The sequence below is a fragment of the Papilio xuthus genome, unplaced genomic scaffold, assembly GCF_000836235.2.
Source record: "Papilio xuthus unplaced genomic scaffold, Pxut_1.1 DF827870.1, whole genome shotgun sequence".
Lineage (NCBI taxonomy): Eukaryota > Metazoa > Arthropoda > Insecta > Lepidoptera > Papilionidae > Papilio > Papilio xuthus.
Window position 1 is genome coordinate 120707 of NW_013530779.1, and position 7389 is coordinate 128095.

The 7389-nt window shown below is 35.6% G+C and overlaps 1 long non-coding RNA gene across 1 annotated transcript; it reads left to right on the forward strand.

The window, feature by feature from the left end:
* LOC106115261 (uncharacterized) lies at positions 1 to 826 on the forward strand. The gene is made up of 3 exons (XR_001227745.1): positions 1 to 35; positions 430 to 537; positions 683 to 826. It is a non-coding gene; the product is annotated as an uncharacterized LOC106115261 (long non-coding RNA).
* The last annotated feature ends 6563 nt before the right edge of the window (positions 827 to 7389 follow it).

Here is a 7389-nt window from a genome sequence, read left to right on the forward strand (position 1 = left end):
TATTGAACGCCTGGGACAAAAGAAGATATTAGCAGGTAACTTGCTTTGTTACTCAATGGATGGTCAGTTTACTAGAGTTCGTGGAACCAAGTTCCAAACTATACAGTTCGAAACGTTAAATAAATTGGCTGGACAGCTCCATCAAGTCAGTAAAAGTACGGCAGAGAATTAACAAAAACACCAAAATGTTAAGTACACTTGATCTTTACAAGGATAACCTCATTATAAATTATAAAAATCAGGCTTATAGCCTAAGGTTAAGTTGTTTTATTTTACTGAATTAATTAACTGGATTAAAGGGGAAGGCAAGGGTTTGGCCTCATCTAAATTAAGATTGAGAGGTCTTCATGTTATTATAATAATATTAAATGTTTATTAATTTAATTTCGGTATTGAAAAAGAATAATATTAAATTGTATTATTTACCAGAATAATATATACGAGTAACAGCAACAAGCTCAACAACAAGTATACAGGAGTACCCGAGCACACCGATCAACGCGGGGCGCGGCTGTCTCAGAAGTAAGAACTTTCGCGGTACGCATAAATAAATTGCTTGCTATCATATTGATTAACATAGTGAAAAATATATCTACAACAAAGTTTTTACATGTCATTGTAATAACAACTTTTGTAACAACAACCCGAAGTAACTTAAACAATCTCGTTAACGTATATCTAGATGGTGGTAGGTGTACAAGAGTTATGCGCTGACAAGATGACGCAGCAATTCAAAGGCATTCAAGAACTTGGAAAGGGTTACACTCGATACATGTAAATACGAACAGTTTGTGGGAACCCACACACTTTGTGACAAACAATCGTTTTACGCCACAAGTTTTTGATTAGTCATGCTGTTAAGCTGAAGTCATGTCGACAATAACGTTTAATTATCTAAAGTTAGTTAGTGCTTAAATTATTATTTCATTATAATTTGTCATTATTTTTAGTGAAAATAAAAAAGCGTTATTTTCAATATTAATGCTTACAAACTGTACGTGCAACATCTTCATGAACTCCACTCACTCCTCCTGCCTCCGCGATTCTTGTAGCGTATTTATAGCACAATATCTCTTTACTAAAAATGAAATAATCGAAAGTTTAAAAAGTAACTGTTTTTATGAACCTAAATGTAATGTTAAATGTAAATAAGTATAAAACAATCCCTTCTGTGAAAGACGAGAAAAGCTGTAAGCGATAGCTTTTGTTGTTCCAATGAACAACGCCCTATGGACCTGTTTCCCTTTGACGGTGCTACAGGAGCGAGCGATGTTACGCCGCGTCACGGCCAATTCACTTTAATAGTAATCTTTTAGGAGCTTTTTAAGCACATTAACGTTATCAGGAGTGATGGAGGACTCCAAACAAACGGCCGCGGAGATTAATCAAACGCTGCGTTATATTAAGATTGACGATAAAAATACGATTAAATTTTAACTCGATAAAGGCTTGTGACAGGATCGCTTTATTTTTAACGAACGCATTACGGTTATTTTAATAAGAGTTTACCAAAGATAATATTTTGCTTTTGTATTTTTGAAAGATAAATACTTGTATTATGTTTCCAAACATCCACTTGATTTTAAAGAGATAAGTAAAAATTCGGTCACGTTTCTATGTGGATACGATAGTGGTAGGTTAGGTGTTATTTCACCTCAATGGTTACGACGTCTGGTATATAAACGGTGAATTTCCCGGAGCGTCGCACAAAGAGGTGTAAAAATGTAGCGCGTGGTAATGCCCCTGCCGGAGTGTGCCGGCAGCCGGCAGCGGCGACCGAACATTTGCCTTGTAATAACAGTATCCCGAGGATTTAGTGTTATTTCTACTTTTATACGCGCTTATCCCAACGACCCAAGCCTCTGCTACAATCTAAGTATACATCTTAATTTTTACTTCGAATTGTTCTTTTACATTTAGCTCCATTTAAACTGAACACAAGATATTACAAGATATTATGTGTGTAGTGGAGATAGCTAAGAAATCCTTAAATTGCCACTAAATTTATTTCATATCATAAATGATGTGTTTGTGACCCTTACTTGTATATTTCTAAGTTGTGAAAATAGAAGATAATCAGAGTAGAATATTCGGAAAGTGTACTTTCACGTATGGGTAAGAAGGAATATTTTTCAGAGACAGTAATCAATTGCAATAGAAATGGTCGCACTTTTATATCCTGTGGTGCGTATTGTGACGTCACTCGGCAGCCAGCCTGCCAATAACACCAACTTATTCAATTCTAATGAAGTGCAGCCATTGTCACTTCAATCATATTGGTTTGTTCTTTAAATAGGATTGTTTAAATTGTATTGGGAAATATTCAACATGTCAATAACTAACAATGTCGTCATTGAACTATTAAAATCTATATTTTTTTATTTTATGAGAAATCTTAAAAAACGTAACAAGTATCGTTATATCATTTTAAAATTAGGAACAACAAAGATACGAGACACAATACTTCTTCCATTTATCGGTTGGTCGCACGCGCTGAGTTCTGTGCGGAACTCGCGTCACAAACTGCTAAAAATATTCTTATTCCTCGTGTATCTACTTATATATTTCCATATATATGTTTTTATGTTGTGTGCAGTGCAGTTGTGTGGAAAATATTCAACATATAACATTTCATACGACTTTGTATAGGTACATTTCATGTTTACGAATTTTTAACCGTAATTTCCCACACGACCACGACATAAAATATTCAACTCGGGTAACATTTACAATAGAATAATATTAACAAACAAATGCAATGTTTGTATTAAATGGTATGATGAAATATATGTTTGCAGATGAAAGGCAACGTCATAGGTCACGTCAGTAAGTAACGTGGTCTAAGTTAAGTCTGTATGTATAGGTGACCCTTAGGGCGTAAGTCTTAGGGCCGGCCCCTTCACTTAGTTCCCACAAACGTTTGTTTATTGTTCACGATTTACTTACACAGCTTGAGAACACAAGTTCGATAATTTACTTAAGACAAAGTTACAATACAAGTGGTATAATGAATCATAGATTATTGCAAAAGAGAAAGGAGCCACTTAAATTGGTACTTAAATAGCGAAGTGACCGACGTCCATAGTTTAATCTACATTTCATCGACAGAGGGAGTGGGGAACAGAAAGATGATATTTCTTCTTTGTGTGAGTCCTCACGTCCGTCAAATCCATCTGCCTATCTCATCCATTCTCAATAAGAAAAGTAAGGTAGGGGAAAAATAACTAACCGTAGTCCTACGATACGCACGATCATCAGGCGAAACGCGGAATTGCTTCCACTTCACGCCTGTCTTTAGTGTGGTCGTGGTATTTCTTTCGTGCAACCAACAAATATCATTGTTGCTGGCTCTACCAAAATTGACTTAATTACTTTCAATCTATTATATTAACCACACAAACATACTGAAACAGATACAAAGCAAACATAAAACATGATTATTTTTATTGCTTTCGCCATTCTAATTTGACGTTTCAATATTTCACATATTTTGAATCAAATATTTTCCCTAACAACGCTGTTCTAATGAAGAAAAAATTCATTGAAAAGATTTAATCATACTGAGAGTGTAAGAAAAGCTTTTTAATGTTATTTTGTAATCAAAATATTGATTTAAAATTAAGCAATTTTCTGTCATTCTCTTAGGCAGTGTATAGTTTGGGAAATGTGTTCAAAACAATTAACATATGAAAGGCAAGTTGTAAGTTGATATGGGTAAGATTATCAGGCGTCTGTACTATAAAGCATACACTAAGCCGCAACGGGCATTGTCCTCACTTCTATAGAGAGATTAAATTGTGATAACTTTAGCGATGCTACTGATTTTAATCTCTGTTGTTTGAAAGCGACATACATAACTATTTTCGTATGCATTTTACAAATCGATTTAGTTCCGTGCAAAAGTTAGCGAATTCATTTCGATACAACTATTAAAAAGCGAAAATTATCTGTGGTAAATTGTTGTATAAAATATGGATGTATGTATGTAACGTACATATGTAGTGGATGTCGCGGCGCGATGCAGCACGGCCCACACGACTCACCAACAACTGTAGACTTGTATGCAGGACATCGTCCCGAACTTGTACTTCTTATCGATTTGAATTATTTTATCAATACAGAGTATGTTTTGTCTCTGTACTAGAGTTAAGACCAAAGATAAAGGATATTCGTTTAATTCTTGTGAATAGAAAATGTCTATGCCGTCATTCCTATAAACTTTGATAAACAAATTAAATATGTGGAATTCTATCAAGACAAATGGATAAATTAAGAACCTTCCAAAAGCAAAGTTATCGAAGCGTATCTGAGCTAACTCCTTGATATGCGTTGATAATCGTATTAAGTTTGTAGAGGGGCTTAGCACGGAGACCACTCAGTTGGAAGTTCCATCAGAGGACTTGCACAAGGGGTACTAAAAGCTTCCTTAGTCTCGCGCTGTCTTGATAGGGTCGATAACGGTTCAATTCAAAAATTAAAGTCCCGAATATTGTGGTAGGAATCTGTGAACACACGTAGCATTTAATGCCATTGAGTCATAAAGTAATATGTATTTAAATCATAATATAACGATATTATAAGTCCTTTCATGAGTTGTATTAGAATCAAGTATACAGTATTTTTAATATCGTTGAAACACATTCAAAGAAGATGTAGAAAGGCGACGCGAGGCGAGAGGGCGCTTGCGACGCGGCGACGCGGCGATGCGGCGATGCGGCGGCGCGGCGCGGCGCGAGCACGCGGGGCACGTATCGGGGTCAAAGTTAAGTCATATGAAACGTGATCCGGCCCCACTGACTTCAAATAAACAGCAGCGTTTGTTGCGGCCGCGGCTCCTACATGGCTTATACATAAACATCGTATATTTTGCTTAAGTATGACGTGTCGCCGCTAATGGTATCCTATCTATCTCGTACGTGTGCATTTCGGATCTCGCTTTTATATGTTAACGACAAGGAAATTCTTAACACACAATGCGGCTTGTATTGATTGATCATCACTACATCGTCCTGGCAATATGATCTTTGCCTCATTCTAATACATTTTAAAAATATATAAATCTGTAATTTTTATTCAAATCAAAAATGTATTTCGATGCAAGTAATTTACCAATTAATAACAATTGACCATAATCGCAAAGATTTACTGTATAAAGGGAACAGAAGAATTGAGAAATTTGAGTCTGGAAATTTCCCTCATTATGCTTAAACCTATTTTGCTTGCGAGTGCTTTAATCATGTGAGTACCTTCTCTTGAATGGAATGTATACAATTGTATTGCGTGTTCTGAGCATTCTGCGTTGGCTTCATGATTTATCTGCCTCGCACTGTGAAGCTTTCTTATTGAACCTTCACAAGCTGCTGCTTTGTGGAAACTGTATTGAAGTGCACACTGTAGTTATCACCTATATTATAATATGATTACATCTAAGTTGATGCATTACGTACATAAATAGTGTTACGTTTTTGGTCTTATTTACCTGATCTTTGACTAACAAGTTGCTTGTCTCTACATATATATTTTAAAACATTACTTATATAAATGCTTCACTCATGTTAATGTTTCAAAACATTTCTTCAAAACTAGGTTCTTAACGAAGTTAACTTAGGTGGTCTACAAACATAACAATTTAAAACAGTTAAGAATAAACCGTTTTGTAACCGGTGAGTGGCAACCCTGCCCCACGTGTTAAGGTGAAGATAAGCGATCAAGACGCACCCCCGAGCACGCACCCCTAGCGCAGCGCGTCGAGCACGGAGCGCCAAATACGCGGATGAAATTGCACGTAAACCGACTTCCGAATTCCGCACAATTTTTTCCAGTCTCTCATTCGTCAAGAAATAAATGATGCGAGATAAAAATATAAAAGTGAGGATAAAATTATCTGAAACAGGAGGCGCTTTGTGAAGAATTTAAATAAATAAAATACATTCGATTTAACTTCAAAGGCGTCTAGCCGTCGTTTTTAGCAATTTATGACCGGTTTTTTGTTCTTCGATATCAAGACGAAGAAATGATAAACGATACTGAGAAATAAATTTATTTATTGTTCCAAAGGAATATGTCTGCTGCAATATACTTGTAATTATTCCAATATTTGAGTACATTCGCGATCACAAGTAATAAATCAAACTTTATGTCCCATCCGCAATCGAACGCTCGTAGACTACAATAGGTCCTTGCGACTGTACCGATACTTGGCATGATTTACGTCCACTGCTGGGGCCGAGATTGTGATCTCTTCACGTATGTATATACACCCAGAATGGACCACTAAATTCACTTTTAATACAGTCTTAATAGGGACAGGACGTTTGTCAAATGTGACATATATCTACAGCTTATTTATTTGCGAATGCGAATTTCATAGTAACTAAAAGTTGTATAATAATAAAAGAGTTGGTGTGTCAAATTGTATTGATCTAAAAGAATTCAACTTTGTTAAAAACATTTAAAAGAAATATAACTTACCTTAGCACGGAATTTTCAGACAATAACTTCAGCCAGAACTTACCTGTGAAAAACAAAATCCATGATAAAAATTTAAATTATTTTGAATTACATATTAAATACGAAACATCTATGAAAATAAGATGGTGAAATATACAGGTATATAAGTATAACACATTTAGCTAAAGGAAATGAAAAATAGATCAATATTATTATTTTCAAGGCACTATAATAATGTTTTAACAATAATCATTTTTATCTTAGTGAGGCAGCGTCATGAAATGGAAACTAAGTCCGGCAGAATATCTCATTTCCGCGTTCAGTCGACTTTCACCACAAAATGGGCGGGCGCGCTGGACGCACTTTTCCGTTTCCTTGGAATCTGTAGCATAAAAAGAAGCGATCCAATTTCCTGCAGACGTCTTTGAGTCACCTTCCAATGGACATGAGTCAATATCGACGCCGCAAAGAACTTTTACATTCGAAAGACTAACATCGTGGCTCCTGGCGGAGGGACAAAATTAGACGAATTTCTACTTCGACTTTTCACTTTTGTTCTTCGTCGGTCCATCTTTTTGTTATTTTACTCTAACTTTGGTACAGTCTTCATTGTTTTGAATCAATGAATATTTTTATAATGCATATCATCACTGGTGAAAACGTAATTTAAGCTTATTAAAACTTTAATCTAGCTCAGCCTTAAATGAGGGAAAATAAACATGTATATCAATGGTTTTAAACCCAGATTCTATAGTTTGTTTACATGTTATCGTGTTACTTCCATTAAATTCCATTAGAATAAAGTTGGAGATTGATCAACAAAATTGTAGGAAATCGTGTTCGTTGGCCAAATACTGAGTCAATATGTAAGACGGATGAGCGCAGATCAAATTTCTGACTTAATGCATTCCCGGAGCGGTCAGGGGTGAGCGGTCAGCA